Here is a 17,722-nt window from a genome sequence, read left to right as displayed (position 1 = left end):
TTTCCTTGAAGGTTTGTGTGCGTGTGTGAGCGTGTGCCTGTGCGCGCACATGTGCACACACATATGCTTATTTCCAGAATTGCTATTTTGAACCTGTCTGCTACTTCTGCTGGGAACTTGTGGATTCACTACATTTAGAAATACTTTAAAATAGCATGTGCTCTTCCTCATAAGTGAAAGGGGTCTCCTCATGTCTCTGTTCTGGAAGCTTCCTGTTGGCCATGTGATTGTTGGGACTGTGGAGAGCGCTGGCCTGAGGCAGATGGCCATGTCTGCCGGGAACCGCCAAGGCTACGAACCAGACTCGCCTCCAATTCCTGTCATTCAAAGGATGCACTTCTGGAGCGTGGGACAGGGCCAGTACTGAGTGTACAGCTATGCACTACAGGTGTTTGCAGTGCATCAGTGTTGGATGAGGAGCTTGGTAGCCAGATTGTCTGGCCTTCATTCTCCTCACCCCCACCCCCCAAAAAAGAAAAAGAGCTGGGCACTGGTGGCTCACGCCTGTAATCCTAGCTACTCAGGAGGCTGAGATCTGAGGATCGCGGTTCAAAGCCAGCCCGGGCAGGAAAGTCTGAGAGACTCTTATCTCCAATAAAAGCCACTAGAAAACCAGAAGTAGCACTGTGGCTCAAGTGGTAGAGTGCTCGCCTTGAGCTGAAGAGCGAGGGACAGCGCCCAAGCCCAGAGTTCAAGCCCCATGACTGACCAAAAAAAAAAAAAGACATGAACACCCCCAGCCTGGTGTGGAGCCTTGATGGACTAGAAGGGCCAGGCCTTACCCCCGTTCTTGGGACTTGGCTTGTTGCTAGCCATCTAGTCCTCTCCAAGAAAAACTAGTGTGGATTTCACTGAAATGCTTTTTAAGGGCATCTGGGTCTTAAGCGTGTAATCCTAGTTTATCAGGAGGCTGAGATATGGAAGATGCCACTTTAAGATTGGCCCAGATAGAACAGTCCATGAGACTCCATCTCTAAACTAATCAACAAAAAACAGGGCTGGAGTCATGGTTCAACAGATAGAGCACAAGCTGAGAAAGCAAACTGAGCAAGTGGATACCCTGAGTCCAATCCTCCTACCACCAAAACAACAAGCAAAAACAAAAGATAGAAAAGAAATGCATGTTTTATTGAGGCCTCTTCTGTGTGAGGCATCCTACTTTGACCTGTCTGGTTACTCTCAGTCTCAGGACTTCCTTGTTTTCAGGTGAGAAAGTTGGGCTCAGAAAGATGAAGTGCCAGGACTCAGCTATAAAATAGGGATGTGTTTGTGATTGATGTGCAGTGTCTGAACTCAGAATCCTGGCTGGATGATCAGATATGAACTAGATCCATCTGTCCTGCACCATCTCTGTTCTCTGCAGCCTGATACTACTGGGGCTTGACCTCCAGGCCTGGACACAATCTCTTAGCTTTTTTTTTTTCCCCTCAAGCAGGAGCTCTACCACTTGAGCCAAAACTCCATGTCTGGCTTTTTAAATTGTTTAACTGGAGATAAGAGTCTTATAGACTAACTTTGAACTAGGTGATCCTGAGATCTCAGCCAGAAATTTCTGTTACTGTGACTATCACATCAAGGAGAGAAACACGAACAGGATATACATTAAGGCCACTATACCAGGCACCTGTGGACAGCAGCCTTTACCTAGTACTGTGTTACTGTCCCCTAATTGTATTGTCCTGGACACAGTCCCAGATACTCTCCTGGGAATGGTGTTTGAAATGCAGTTTTAGGTTTTGACTGAGGAGATAAATGCACACTGGCTCTTCCACACAGTCAGTCATTGCTTGCCACTTTGAAGGCATTGCCCACTGGGCAGAAGAACTTCCTGGAAAGTCGCTTTAAAAAGCCTCTGACCCTTTGTGGAGGCTGGAATGAAACAGATTCTCCATCTTAACTCAGCCTTGATGTAACAGTCATTCTGACTAGCAGTTTGCAAGCTGCCAGCCTCCTGGCATCGGTGAGTTCGTTAAGTATTTTCAGGTAACAGTTGCGAAACGCTGCTCCTGAGAAGGCTGGCTACGCCTCCTGTCAGACACCGCTGCTCCTTTGCTGTGCTGATTTTGGACCGGCCAGGTTAGGTCTCTGCACAGTCAGCCTGTGTCACAGAGGGAGACCTGGGTTGCACCCAGCTCAGTGTTGTTGCCGTGTCTAGCCATTCTTCCTGAAGAGGGGTGTGGAGAGTCCTGAGGCTGACATAGGAACCATGACCCCTTTTCATATTTGACCTGGAGGCAGTTGCTGGAAGCAGCATCCTGAAAAAGAACTGGGGGCCAGACTAAATGGAGTTGCCAGTGTGAGGGGTGAGGCACAGGGAGGGAAGGTCTGGTCTGAAGTCCAGAAAGATGGAGACTGGGGGGCGCATTGGAATGGGGGTTTCTGTGCACAGAGGGTCTGAGGCCAGGAGGCAGCAGCTGCTGTGACTACAGGTGTGATGAACATAGACATTCAGGGGACCTATGGGGAACCCCCAAGTCTGACCTTTTGTATGCCAAGCTTGTTTTGTGCTGGCCACATGGGACCCGTAGCCTGAGCATCCCCCAGTGTGATTCTCCCTATGGAGTAAGGAAGCTGAGGCCTATGGAGTGGTACCTACCTGAAATCTGAGCTGCCTTCTCTCCTTTTTTTTTTTTTGGTCATGGGGCTTGAACTCTGGGCACTGTCCCTCAGCTCTTCAGCTCAAGGCTAGCGCTCTACCACTTGAGTCAGTGCCACTTCCGGCTTTTTCTGCTTATGTGGTGCTGACGAACCGAACCCAGGGCCTCATGTATGCAAGGCAAGCGCTCTACCACTGAGCCACCTTCCCAGCCCTGGGCTGCCTTCTCTTTCTCTAGACCACACAGGTAGACAGAGATCCTGGGATTGCCTGTGTGAGCAGCTCTGCAAGGCCCAGGTGAGCCTCCTCCCTGTGTGTGCCCTGGTGAGAGTAGACTGTGCCACGTTGTTGCATGGGCTGAAGACAGGCCAAGGTGGCTGTGTCAGAGGGTGTGTGTGTGTGTGTGTGTGTGTGTGTGTGTGTGTGTGTGTGTGTGTGTGTGTGTGTGTGTGTGTGTGTGTGTGTGTGTGTGTGTGTGTGTGTGTGTGTGTGTGTGTGTGTGTGTGTGTGACTGTGTGACTGTGTGACTGTGTGACTGTGTGACTGTGTGACTGTGTGACTGTGTGACTGTGCCACGTTGTTGCATGGGCTGAAGACAGGCCAAGGTGGCTGTGTCAGAGGGTGTGTGTGTGTGTGTGCCCCGTGTGTGTGTGTGCCCCGTGTGTGTGTGTGCCCCGTGTGTGTGTGCCCCGTGTGTGTGTGTGCCCCGTGTGTGTGTGCCCCGTGTGTGTGTGTGTGCCCCGTGTGTGTGTGTGCGCGCGCGCGTCCCCATGGGTGTTCCCAGATGTGCACATGAGATCAACACCATTCCAGATTTGTGTGTGTCCTCTTTTTTTTTTTTGTCTAGTCCTGGAGCTTGAACTCAGGGCCTGGGTACTACCCTGCAAGGTTAAGCGCGCTCTACCAGTTTAGCCATAGTGCCATTTCTGTTTTTTTTCTGAGTAGTTTATTGGAGATGAGAGTCTCACAGACTTTCTTCCTGTGCTGGCTTTGAACCAGGATTACAGGCATGAACCACCAGTGCCCAGCCCGGTTTCTTGGAATAATAAAGTCCATGTTTATTTTGGCATGTGCTTGCTGGTATTCCTCCTTGCTTGACGGATGGGGTTTGGGGCTTTGCTTGGAGCCCAGTGCCTGGGAAGGCGGTCTAAGAGCAGGTCTGTATCCAGCCTCCTGGCTGTTCTTTTTTTTTTTTTTTTTGGTCCGGTTGTAGGGCCTGAACTCTGGGCCTGGGCGCTGTCCCTCAGCTCTTCAGCTCAAGGCTAGCACTCTACCACTTGAGCCATAGCGCCACTCCTGGCTTTTTTCTTTTTGCTTATGTGGTGCTGAGGAATGGAACCCAGGGCCTCATGCATGCAAGGCAAGCGCTCTACCACTGAGCCACCTTCCCAGCCCATCCTCGCTGTTCTTATCACTACAGCAGCACCACTTGAGGGGCATCACTGCCCACTGCCCATCCTTCTTCCATAGTTCCCTCTAGGGCTTGCCTGATGGTGCCTTTGGATTTTTTGTAGGGCTTCTGGCAGAACATCAGAAGAATTCCAGTCTCCATTGTGGTCGCCTTTGGAAGCATCCCAGTGCGGATGCTATAGAGCATTTCCCAGCTTAAACCCAAACACCTGGGGCGTGCCAGTGCACCTCTTCGCAGCAGAGCCGCTCTCTGGGGAAACGGTGTCTAGGTCCCACAGCGCAGGTGGCTGTCCCTGGTACTGTCCCGCGAGAGGGACTGCCAGGTTAGAGACTTACCCAGGAAAGCGTTGCCTTGGGCCGCGAAAGCGTTCAGCTGTCCTCTTGCTGGAAGAACACAGAAAGCAGCTGGGAACCAGACTGTCACCCCCGTGAGAAAATGACAGTGAACCTTTCGCCTGTTTCTGGGGAAGGGCTCCTTTCTGCAGAAAACGCAACTGATGTGTCTTTTGGTTTTAAAAGGCCTTTTCTTTTCGTGTTTTCAGATGTTGTGGCCAAACTTTTTTTTTTTCCTCCCCAAAGTACAGGGATCAAACTAATGACCTCACACATACAAGGCAAGCAATCTGCCATGGGAACCCCCCCCCCCACCGTCCCCCAAGCCTGCCCAACTGCAGCCCTCCTTTCCTGTCAGCAGTCCCCCACATCCTCACCCGCACTTGTTTGGGTGGCCTTTTTACGCCTGTCCTCCTGGTGGGTTTCCAGTAACATTTCGGGGTGGGTTTAATTTGCACTCTCTTACTCGCTCTCTGTGTATATCTTCATTGGTGGAACATCTAATCATTTGCTAATTAAATTATTTTTTTAGTTTTGAGATTACTTTTTGTAATTTGAATATGTTTTTATCAAACATTTGATTTGCATAAATTTTCTTCCTTTCTGCTGTCTTTTCATTCTCTTAAGTATATTATATAAAGCAGTGTGTATGTGTGTGTGAGAGTGTGTGTGTGTAAGTGTGTATGTGCGGGGTGGGGGCATCCTGGGGCTTGAACTTGGGTCTAGATGCTATAACTGAGCTTTTTCATCTTGTGGCTGGAACTCTACCACTTGAGCCATAGTTCTACTTCCAGCTTTTTGGTGGTTAATTGGAGATAAGGTTCTCACAGACTTTCCTGCCCTGGCTGGCTTCTGATCGCAGTCTTCAGATCTCAGCCTCCTGAGAAAGAAGGGTTGAGCCACTGGCGCCTGGCTAAGAGCAGATTAAAAAAAAAAATTAACCAGCTTATTTGTTTAGTTTACTTTTAAGTAGTTATAGAAAGGGGTTTCAATTCAACATGTTAAATTATAGGTACAATGTCATTCCTCATGTTTTTAAAACGTGATGAAGCCAGGTTTTTGGTTTATTTATTTATTTATTTATATTTATTTTTGGTTGGTCATGGGGCCTGAACTCTGGGTCTGGGTGCTGTCCCTCAGCTCTTCAGCTCAAGGCTAGCGCTCTACCACTTGAGCTACAGTGCCACTTCCAGTTTTCTGGTGGTTAATTGGAAGTAAGAGTCTCCTGGCTTTCCTGAAAGCCCAGGCTGGCTTCATACCATGATCCTCAGATCTCAGCCTCCTGAATAGCTAGGATGACAGGCGTGAACCAATGGCACCCGGCTGTTAATTTATTTTTGTGTTTGTGGATATCCAGTTAATTCAGAGCCATCCTCGCATTTGTTGAAAAGCCCTGATTTTGGAGACAATTTTCTAATTGGTGATATCCAGAGATCTGAGTTGTGGTTCTGGGCAAGCTGGCCTCTTGCCTTTCATGGCTTGTTCTCTGGTGCTTGCTTCATGCAGCCTGGCTTCTCTTCACGTGATGTCCTCAGCCCCTGGTGACAGGGCCCGTGTCACTGACTGGTGACTGGTGGTGAGCCAGGGCTTGGCAGTGCCTGCTTCCACACCGCAGCCTGTCTCCACTCCTGGCCCGGGCATGGTGGACTTCCTGCTTGGTCGCTCTGGGCAGTGTCTCATTCCCACAGGTGACTGTGGAGGCCTGCCAGGACACAGAGGTGAAGGGACAATCAGCCTTCTGTGCCTGGTGGGTGGGGTGGCAGCCGGGCTGGCGACGTGGCTGCGCCTGTGGAGTGTGGGTGGGTCCTTCGTTCGCCCTCCCCAACGTCTGGCAGCCTTGTCAACCGTCTTTAGGCTGAGGGAGCCTGCTTGCCCTGTGCTCTGGCCCTCCCTGACCGGTTGGAGGACTGTGTGGGTGGCCCTACATTCATTCTTCTTTTGGCCCCGGCCACAGAGTGTCGCTGAGTGTCCTTGAGTTTGCGTCAGAAACAGCTTCCCAGAAGGTAGGAAAGTGTGTCTGCTTTTGCGGGCAGCGGTCCCGATCCGATCCATACCCGGTGGAGCTGCTGCCAACTAGCAGCTGTGCGGCGTCTGCTCTGACACTGAGCGTGTGGCCCCCAGTTCTTGCAGCAGCGCCATGAGGAGGTGACAGTCTACCTCGCAGAGGAGCACAGGAGGCGCACAGCAGGTGAGCGCACCCAAGCAATCTTTGCACTGTGCTTTCCCTGACTGACGGCTGAAGTATTGCTTGGGTGTCATGCTTTTATTAACTCTCACACCAGATGGGAAGAGTAGTGTACTAGGAGGCTCTCTTCTGCATCTTCATTTCCTTATCGGCAATGGAGAGGGTTGGGATGTTTGAATTAAGATCCTTCTCTAGCGCCGTGTTGCCATCACAATAAGATCCCAAATCTGTAGTGTGGCCCTCACTTGTCCTTCACCCTCATTTCCCACCACACTTCTGACCTTCCAGCCTTTCTCCCTCCTCACGGGCTTGTCACAAGTCCCACTGCCTCTGCTGCCACTGCCTGTCAGTCCTGCGGCCTGTGAAACGCACGCTTCGTGCCTGCTCGGGTTCTCACTAAGGTATGACTGACTGCTTGTGTCTTTTCTCCAGAGGCAGGAGACAGGGAGGCAGAGGGCAGGGCAGGCGCTGTCCACCCTTTATTGGAGCTCAGCATTAACCCTGGGCAGTGTCTCATTCCCACAGGTGACTGTGGAGCTCTGCCTGGACATTTGTGGGATGAGCAAATACACGCATGGCGACTGTCAAGATTCCACTCCCTGGCAATGACTTGTTTCCATCTTGAACTGACTGAGTTTTTTGTTTTTCTCTTTTCTTTGAAGAAGGGCCTGACAAAGATCTAGAATTTCTTGGACCTCCTCCCCTGGCACCCCTTCCCCCCCTCCTCCCGCCACTCCCCTCAGCTTAGGGCTTTACCTCTAGGCCTGGACACTGTCCCTGAGCTGCTTTTCACTCAAGGCTAGCACTCTACCACTTGAGCCACAGTTCTACTTCTGGCTTTTTCTGAGATGAATTGGAGAGAAGAGTCTCATGGACTTTCTGGCTTCAAACCATAATCCTGAGATCTCAGCCTCCTGAGTAGCTAGAATTACAGGTGTGAGCCACTGGTGCCCAGCTTAGAATTTCTTTGAATTTTCAAGTTTCTATGGTGTGTGTGTGTGTGTGTACGTACACGTGTGTGTGCCTATACATGTGTGTGTTGGTACATGCCAACCTGGGTCTTGAACTTGGGGCCTGGGTGTGCTGTCCCTGAGCTGTTTTTCTCAAGGCTAGTGCTCTACCACTTGAGCCACAGCTCCACTTCTAGCATTTTGTAGTAAATTGGAGATAAGAGACTCATAGACTTTTCCTGCTGGGCTAGCTTCAAACCATGACCCTTAGATCTCTCATTCTCCTGAGTAACTAGGATTACAGGCATGAGCCACTGGTGCCAAGCTGTTTCTACATCTTTTTCCCCCTAAATGTGTCTGCCATTATAATTTTTATGGCAAGCTCGAGGACTATTTGAGTTTATGAAATGTTTCCTTTAAATGTTCCTGGAATGTGGGGGCTGGGGCCATGGTGGATTAGGATGGATCCAAGTTGATGTCTTTGACAGGGAAGGAAGTGTGGTGCAGAGCTACCTAGCAGTGTGTGTGAGGGTCACTGGGCCTGCATACCTGCAGCTGTGTAGTTGAATTCCCGAGCCGCTGCAGCCTGAGCAGCCAGGCTGGCCGCGGACCCTCAGGCACCCTCTCTGATGGGCTCCTGAGATCCCATCCTTTGAACCACATTTTTTAGATCATGGAAAGGTATCTCTCCTTTCAAATAGTAAGGCAAGGTCGGTCATCTCCCTTATCTGGGAGACAGAAGGTTAAGTTATGTCATGATGAAAACAAGTTCTGGTTGTTTTTGGTTGTGGCTCTCTCCTGCTGCTGGTCTGGCCTGTATCTTTAGACTGAGTGCTCCCCAGAGGGGCCCCCATCCTTGTAGCTGTCTGACTGTGTGGGGTCTTGGCAGTGGTGACCTAGAATGAATGAAAAGCTCTCAGGGACTCTTTCTCCTAAGTCTCCTTAATTTTTTAAAAATTGTTATTATAAAGGTGATATATAGAGAATTTCCTTTCTCTTTGGGGGGGCAGTACTGGGATTCGAACTCAGGGCCTTGTACTTGCTAAGCAGTGCTCAAGCACTTGAACCAAGTCCCCAGCCTTTCTTTTTTTGGGGGGGGGGTCCGGTCCTGGAGCCTGAACTCTGGGCCTGGGCGCTGTCCCTCAGCTCTTCAGCTCAAGGCTAGCGCTCTACCACTTGAACCACAACGCCACTTCCGGCTTTTTTCTTTTTGCTTATGTGGTGCTGAGGAATCGAACCCAGGGCCTCATGCATGCAAGGTAAGCGCTCTACCACTGAGCCACCTTCCCAGCTCTCACCAGCCTTTCTTGTGTTGTTTTAATTTTTCTGTGTGTTGGGTATGTTTTGAGATAGTCTCTCTCTATGTCTTTGCTGGCCTAGACCCAAATTGCTAGGATGACAGGCAAGTGCTGCTATACTCAGTCATTGGTTGAGAAAGAGTCTCACAAATTTTTTTATTTAGAAATGTGATTCCTGGAGGTCTAAACATGAGCGTACTACCATGTTCTGAACACGGTGGCCTGGCTGTGTGAGGGTCGTGGTGGTTCTTCAAGTGGCCTGTGTGAGCCCCCATGGTGGATGGCCGGTGAGGTCCCTCAGGGGAAGAGGCAGCTATGTCTGGGGGCTGGAGATGGAGTTCTCCCTGTGTAAACTCAATGGTCCACATAACAACATTGGTCAGTATTTGAGCACCTGCAACATGACAGTTCATCCAGTTCTCACTTGAGGTCTGGAAGGTCAATATCACTATCACACCTGTAAAGAAAGTGGAGGCTCAGGGCCATAGTTAAAGTATTTGTTCACAGTTACATAGGGAGTTAAGTGCCAGTCAGGATTGTGAACCGTTAATGTTGGTGTGTTGTGTGCAGATCAGAGGCTCGCTCCAGTCAGGGAAAATATCTTGTCTTGCTGACTTAGTATCAGGGAAGGGGTGGCTTTTGCAGTCTGGCAGGTGCTGGGGGTGGGGTGGTCACTAGTGGAGGGAGGGGCGGTTTCATGGAGGAAGTGGACACAGGAGGCCTGGCTTTCTGGTACTTCATGTGCAGGCAGAGTAGGGAAGGACCAGACCTGGGCCCCAGTCCCAAGATGGATAGGAAAGGTAGAGAGACAGATGTTGATTCCATATCTTCTGCTCCTCAGGAACTTGGCATAGGTGGCTCTCTCATTCTAGAATGTTCTTTGGTTGATCCCTTTTTTCTTTCCAGTCGTAGCTGCAAGCCCTTCCTCAGGGGCTACTAACTTCTCCTGCTGTTGCGCTCTGCTGGATGCCTGCAACCATCCTGCTGGCAGATGGACCCAGTGTTTCCTCATTCCTTGTTCATCTGTCACGCATGCAAGCTGGGGTCTGTTTCTTTCTTTTTTTTATTGGTCGTGGGGCTTCAACTCTGGACCTGGGCACTGTCCCTCAGCTCAAGGCTAGCGCTCTACCACTTGAGCCACAGCGCCACTTCTGGTTTTCTGGTGCTTCATTGGAGATCAGAGTCTCATGGCCTTTCCTGCCCGTGCTGGCTTTGAACTGTGATTCTCAGATCTCAGCCTCCTGAGTAGCTACGATGACAGGTGTGAGCCACTGGTGCCTGGCTTTTTTTTTTTTTTTTTTTTTTTTTTTTTTTTTTTTTTTTTTTTTTAGGGGTCTGTTTCTGCGTCCTCTGAGGTCAGGGTGGCGTATGGTCCGAATGGTCAGTCAAGGTGGGAGGTCCAGTGGTGGGAGCAGTGCAGGAAGAGCACCGTACCCAGAGAGGACAGCCATGATCATTTTTAATGCTGCCCTCGACTCCTATTTGTGGCTTTTGGAGCCAGGTGGTCACTGCTCTTTCCCAACCAGCTGGGCTGTCTGCCAGAGCCACTGGCCACTTCTGCAGTTGAACGCTGTGGCTTACACCAGCAGCTTTTCCTTTTGTGTTGGGCAAGTTCTCTTTTGCTAGCCAATGTTTTCCTCTTTCAGAATCTCTAACGTAGCTCCTGGGCTTCCTTTCATGTTTCCTCTTGTCTGGTGCTTACCCTTTCTATATTAATTCCAAGAAAAGGGAAATCAGCTTGGGTTTGTTTGAAACTACAGCGGGGGGGGGGAGGGGGGAGTTCTTGACCTTGAAATTAGTCTTCTGACTCAGGACATATGGGCTTGGGGATCAGTGCTTGGTCAAAATGACCTTGATACGTCCTTTGCACTGGTGGAGTTGGGTGAAGCACTAGAGTAGACATCAGTTCTGTGATCTGGAGGCAAGGCACAGTGGCGTGGAATGGTGTCAGGTGGAGGCAAGAATGTGGAGTCTGGCATGAGAACTTGGGTTTGCTCAGTGGTTGCTGGTGGGGTTAGGCTGGGACTTCCTGGACCTTTTCAAACCTTCCCCCTCCCTCTAGAATGTGATGTAGTACAGAAGCAGAAGAGGCTGAAACCAGCTGATGCTATGTGTGCATCCGTGCTGGAGGGAGGTGGTCCTTTGTGGGAGGTTGCCGAGGTCTGGGTGACAGTGGACGGGCCAGGAAGAAGGAAGCGAGTAGGACTGGGGGCTTGGAGCACAGCAAAGCCCAGGGGGATGCCAAGTTCCTGTTCTGGTGCAGGGGATGGGGGCGCAGAGTCTATCAGGAAAGGCCTAGGAGCCTGCCAGCCTCCAGGGCTGAGATCCAGTCCTACGAGGTGTACAGCCCAAAGAGGACACGCTTCAGGTACACTTCCTGATTTTTCTTTTTTCTTTTTTCGTGGTACTGAAGATTGCTGGGCAGGTCGATGTTCTACCCCTTGAGTCAGGCCTCCCAAGGTAGACATTTCACTTTATTTGCTTTTTGCCAGCACTGGGGCTTGGACTCAGGACCTGGGCACTGTCCCTGAGCCTTTGTTCTCAGGCTAGTGTTCTACCACAGTGGAGCCACAGCTCTACCTCCAGCTTTTTGTAGTTAATTGGAGATAAAAGTTTCCCAGACATTCCTGCCCATGCTGAGTTTAAATCACAATCCTTAGAACCCAGCCTCCTGAGTAGCTAGGATTCCAAGTGTGAGCCACTGGTGCCCAGCTCAGCATTTTATTTTTAACTGATAAAATTGATGTGCTCTCTCTGGGCATGGTTGTACATGATTGTAATACTAGCACTTGGAGCAGAGGTGGGGATATTACATGTTGGAGGCTAGCCTGGGCTACATAGTGAGATCTTGTCTTAAAAGCCAAACCCAAACAATAAGAAAACACACACATAGAAAGAGAAAAGGGGGAGGGGGAGGAAGGGAGGGAGAGACAGAGACAGAATAAAAAGAGAAAGAATTCCCTTAAAATAAAAAAGGGGAAAATGATGTACTTTATTATTATGTATCAATCTTTCATAGTCTCTTCTCTCCCTCCTTCCCTCTCTCCCTCTTTCTCTCTCTCTCTCTCCCTCTCCCCTCTCTCTTTTTGCCGGTCATGGGGCCTGAACTCTGGGCACTGTCCCTCAGCTCTTCAGCTCAAGGCTAGCGCTCTACCACTTAAGGCACAGTGCTACTTCTGGCTTTTTCTGCTTACATGGTCCTGAGGAATCAAACCCAGGGCCCACTGGCAGCCCTGTGCCACTGAGCTCCCACTGTCTTCTGGACAAGGGAACTGTTTTGAATCCCCTCTGGTGGTATAGATCTCTCTGTGGTTCACTTTGTGATTCTCTCCTGCAGCACTTTCTGCCCGAGCTTCATGCTCTGTCCATGTTCCAAAGAAAAAGACCAGTTTGTATGTTTTGCATATGTGTGTGTGTGTGTGTGTGTGTGTGTGTGTGTGTTTGTACATATATGCACATATACGTTTGTATACTTTTACATTTCTAAACTTAAATAATATAGTAATGTATTAAAACATTAATTCTTGATCAAATAGAGTTCATCCCAGAAGTGCAAGGATTGCTTATCATGAGGAATTGTGTCAGACAATGAGAAGTTCTGGCACAGGCCTGAGACTCCATCTGTCTCTATCCTGCTAACCATTCATTCTCTTTGTCTTTAGTCAAATAATTTAGTCACTTGAGCCATAGTCTCTTCATCTATAAAGCTGGTAGGGGCTGGGTGCTGTTGGCTCATGCCTGTAATCCTAGTTCCTCAGGAGGCTGAGATCTGAGAATCTGAGGATCACAGTTCAAAGCCAGCCTGGACAGGAAAGTCCATGAGACTCTTACTCCAATAAAACCACTCAGAAAACTGGAAGTGGTGTTGTGGCTCAAGTGGTAGAGCACTTGCCTTGAGCTGAAGAGCTGAGGGACAGCACCCAGGCCCAGAGTTCAAGCCCCACCACACAACCACCACAACCACCACCACCACCAAAGCTGGTAGGACAATGGCACCACTGTCTAGGGTTGGAGGATATGTTCCTGGCCATGGAGCTTGAACTCAGGGTCTGGGCTCTGTCCCTCAGCTCTTTGGCTCAAGGCTAGTGCTCTACCACTTTGAGTCATAGTGTCACTTCTGGATTTTGAATGGTTCATTGGAGATGAGTCTCATGAGGACTTTCTGCCTGGGCTGGCTTTAACCACGATCCTCAGATCTCAGTATCCTGAGTAGCTAAGACTACAGGTGTGAGCCACCAGCACTCTGCTCAGAGGATGAACCTGTGTCTTCTTTTCCCCTCTCCCCCTTTCCTCTTCTCTGTTTGAGCTATTAATTTACGTACAATTGAGCGCATCCACTTAGGGATACTGCCACATAGACAGACCTGTACAGCTTGTTTCAACCAAGATGCAGCATTTCCATGGCCCCCAAATCCTTGTGCCATTTGCAGTTGATTACCTGTGTCACCAGGGACTCAAACTCAGTACCTCCTACTTTAGTTCATTGGCCTCCTTACCTCCTACTTTAGTTCATTGGCAAGCGCTCTACCAACTGAGCCACGCCTCCAACCTCACATCCATCTCTCTATAGAGTAGTTTGGCAGGTTTTGCATTTCATATATGTAGCCTTAGTGTGTGCTTTTTTTTTGTATCTGGCTCCTTTGACTTAGTAAATTAAAAAAATTATGCTGTATCTATTCATAGATGATTCGTTTTTATTGAGCTTCATTGATGGCACTGTGTCTGCCATACACAGTTGGGCTTTGATTTCTGAATGGAGATCTGAGATGAAGAAGGTACTGCAGCATTTGAGGAGAGCACATAAAGAACCTGGATTAGAGAGGACCTTCTTTCCTCAAAGACTCCATTCTTGCAAATGTTTGGATAACTTGCCTTCTCAGAACAACTTTATACTGGTTCCCTTTCTTTTCCTGCAGCAACCGCTGCTGTGTGCCCTGCCTTCCCTACCTCTGCCCCACCTCATCTTGAGATTCAGCCCTGGGGGAGAGGACCCAGCATGGGCCTGCACACCCCAGCATTTTATTTTTATTTATTTTTTGTTGGTCATGGGGCTTGAACTCTGGGCCTGGGCGCTGTCCCTCAGCTCTTCAGCTCAAGGCGAGCACTCTAACCACTTGAGCCATAGTGCCACTTCCGGCTTTTTCTGCTTATGTGATGCTGAGGAATCGAACCCAGGGCCTCATGCATGCAAGGCAAGCACTCTACCACTGAGCCACCTTCCCAGCGCCCCTTCCCCCCCCACCCCCCAGCATTTTATTAACAGCTCAGTGCTCTGTGACCACAACCACTTTGTGAATCCCTTTGTAACAGACCAACTTCTTGGGGCTAGGAGGATGGAGGTGTTTGTTAAAGAGTAAAGGGTTAGCCCAGTGTCTTTGGCCCACGCTTGTAATCCTAGTTGCTGAGGAGGCTGAGGTCTGAGGGTTGCAGTTTGACACCAACTGGGACAGGAAAGTCTGTGAGACTCTATCGCCAATTAATCACAGAAAAAGTCAGAAGTGGAGCTCTGGATCAAATGGTAGATCTCTAGCCTTGAGCCAAAGAAGCTGAGGGATAGTGCCCAAGCTCTGAGTTCAAGCCCTAAGACCAGCACATATACACAAAAAAAGTGGAAAAGATTTTGCCAGGTACCTGTGGCTCAGGCCTGTTAATCCAAGCTACTCAGCAGCCTGAGGTCTGAGATCGTGAGCATGTGAGGATCAAAGCCAGTCTGGGCAGAAAAGTCTGTGTGAGACTCTTCAGTTAACAGCAAAATGCCAGAGCTGAAGCTGTATGTAGCTAAAGTGGTAGACTGCCAACCTCAGGCTCTGAATTTAAACCCTAGTACCAGCATACACACACGTGCACATGTACACGCACACATGCATGCACACACACCTCCTCATCTGAGTTGATGAAAATGTACTAAAATGGATGGTGGTGATAGTTGTATACATTTGTGGTTGTACTAAATACCATCGAATTGTACTTTTAATGGGGGTGTTTTGTGGTACATGAAGTATATCTCAATAAAATTGTCTTTTAGATGAAGTTGGGTTGGAGTTAGGAGCAAGGATAGAGTAGTAGAGAAACTGTGGGAGTCACGTGGTATTTTGTTCTTTTTCCATATAGCACAAGCTATGGCAAACTTCTAAGATTTCCTCACAAGCCTTCAGTGGAAGGCATGAGCAAGGCAGGAAGAGGATAGGCTTTGAAAGTGCCGGTGGACGTGAGCGAATCATACTTTGCCTTTATGAGCTGGATGACCTTGAGCGGGTTGCTGAACCTTTCTGTGGTTGTCCTTCCTGTAAAACCCAGCTAGTAGCTCTGATCTTACGGAGCCTTTAAAAACATCTTGGTGAGACTCATCTATTTTCTGAATGCACTTGTCATAACAAAAGACATCGGATCCTGGTCCTACATCTCAGAGTCAGTCGCAGTTAATGGTTCTGTTGGCTCCAGTTGCCACCAGAAGAATTTGGAAGAATTCCTGTGTGGTGTCTTGTGTGCCCTTCAGCCGCTGGAGGAGGGCGAGGAAGACAGCGCCAGTAGTCTGTAGCTTTTTTTTTTTTAATAACTTACTCCACATGGTTTGAGTGAGTAGGTGGCAAGCTCTTAGAGGGCCAGCTCCGTCCCCAACCTGACCCTGCCCTCACGCATACCATTGCTGCCCTCTTTGCTTTGTTTCTCCATGCATGGATACACCATTTTTCTTTATTTACACTTCTGCCCAGCCCATGCCCTGTGTGCCAGTCTAAAGCAGGGCCGTTGGCTCTTTCAGCTGTGAGGTGCTAAGTCCCTAAGCACTGTGCCTGGCACTGAGGTTTGTTGAATGAGTGCCCAGGAGTTTCGAGTCTTCGGCGACAGGAACCAGATCTGTGTCTGTCCCTGAGGTATTGCGTGCCAGAGGGAAGCAGGTAGGTTTCTAGAATGGTGTTCTGTCCCTGTGCTGCCCGGAGTCAGGGAAGCACTCCCTGCCCAGAGCTGCCGCGGCCACTGTTTTTCTGTGATGTTGGTAATGGGCACCGGGGTCTCATGTGCTCGGGGTCGGTGCTCCACCCCTGAGCCACATCCCTTCACCTGAGCAAATCTCGGCCTGTGCCAGAAGCCACTTCTCTTGCCTGCAGTCCATTGGTACAGTGTGGCTGGCACTGTGAACCAGGGAGAGAGGTGTCCCCCTCCCTGTGAGATGTTCGCTCTCATTATTTCAGAGTCCTGTGACTGCCTGCGGCCTTTTTTTTTTTTTTTTTTTGGGTCAGAGATTGGACTTGAACTTGCTATCTGATGCTTGCTTTTGCTCATTGCTGGCACTCTACCATCTGAGCCACACTTTCAACCCATGCATTTTTATTTTTATTAAGCAACAAGTCTAAGACCCAGTTTGGATCCTTCAGGGAAGCCAAGAGAAGGTGTGTGTGGGGGCGGGGGGGGGGTATGGCTAGAGCTCTGAAGGTAGGCAGGGTTCAAGTCCTGCCTCTTTCTTCATGAACTGAGACACTGGGCAAGTTACTCTACCTCCATTGCCTTGCTGGGAAACTGGAGCTGACAGTACCTGTCTCTACAGGACTGTTTTCATGATTAACCAGAAATAAAGTAAGTACTAGATAAATGTTTATCTGGAAGCCAGTGTTCATTGGATTAAAAAAAACACAGGAGCTATGTCACCTAGTAGTAGAGTTCTTGCATGGGTTAGAACTCCAGCACCACCAAGAAAAATAAAGAGTGGGAAGGAGAGGGAGAAAGAATGTGCTTTGCTGTCTTCGTCATCCTCCTGTAACCAGGAGCTCTACGCAGGGTTCTGGATCAGAAGCATTTTCAGGCAGCCACAAGTGGTTCATGCCTATAATCTGAGGATTGCAGTTTGAAGCAAATAAATCTGTGAGACTCTTAACTCCAGAATAACCAGCAAAAAGGCAGAAGTGGAGTTGTGGCTCAAATGATAGTCAACTATGAGCAAAAAAGCCAAGTGAGAGTGTGAGGCCCAGAGTAGCTTGGATTACAGGCGTGAGCCACTGGTGCCCGGCTTGCAGATTAGTCTTAATAACTGCTCTTTCTGGGCTGGGAAGGTGGCTCAGTGGTAGAGCACTTGCCTTGCATGCCTGAGGCCCTGGGTTCAATTCCTCAGCACCACATAAGCAAAAAGAAAAAAGCCGGAAGTGGCGCTGTGGCTCAAGTGGTAGAGCGCTAGCCTTGAGCTGAAGAGCTGAGGGACAGCGCCCAAGCCCAGAGTTCAGGCCCCATGACCGGACCCAAAAAAAAACAAACCAAAAAAACTGTTCTTTCTCATGACATTTGTAATTATTTATGTTGAGTATGATTTTTAAAAACCTTTACGATGACAAGTAATATACATATCTTAAAGTGCACAGATCGTAAGTGTTCATATCAGTGAATTTCCATGTGCATAGCACATGCACAATCAATTGAACAATCAGAACATACTTAGAAGCACTGTAGGACTCATGCACTGTGAATTAAAAAAAAAATAATGTGATGTGTAGAGGGGTTACAGTTACATAACACCATGTATTCTTTTTTTTTGGGGGGGGGGTCCGGTTGTGGGCCTGAACTCTGGACCTGGGCACTGTCCCTCAGCTCTTCAGCTCAAGGCTAGTGCTCTACCACTTGAGCCACAGCGCCACTTCCGGCTTTTTTTCTTTTTGCTAATGTGGTGCTGAGGAATCGAACCCAGGGCCTCATGCATGCAAGGCAAGCACTCTACCACTGAGCCACCTTCCCAGCCCCAACACCATGAATTCTTGTGCTAGAATTAGGAAAGAGGATTTCTTCCTCCTCACCTAAACTTATTCTTGTTGTTTTCCTTTTACTATCAGTTCACTTCAGCTCAGTGGTTCCTCTTAAGTAATCATATTTGTATAGCCGCATGCCTTACTTCTTTGGAGACAGTTGTGCTGCTGAGAAAGACAGGCAGACACAAACGATCTCCAGAGGCTCTGGTGTCTGCAGCACT

At 49.1% G+C, this 17,722-nt stretch overlaps 1 protein-coding gene across 2 annotated transcripts in view; it reads left to right on the top strand.

Moving 5' to 3' along the window:
- Window positions 1–17,722, top strand: part of Pacsin2 (protein kinase C and casein kinase substrate in neurons 2) — a 95,818-nt gene that overhangs the window by 16,867 nt on the left and 61,229 nt on the right. The window lies entirely within an intron of this gene.

The sequence above is a fragment of the Dipodomys merriami genome, unplaced genomic scaffold (genome assembly GCF_024711535.1).
Source record: "Dipodomys merriami isolate MVZ:Mamm:240054 unplaced genomic scaffold, mDipMer1.0.p SCAF_55, whole genome shotgun sequence".
Lineage (NCBI taxonomy): Eukaryota > Metazoa > Chordata > Mammalia > Rodentia > Heteromyidae > Dipodomys > Dipodomys merriami.
This window is presented reverse-complemented; position numbering and strand designations above follow the sequence as displayed.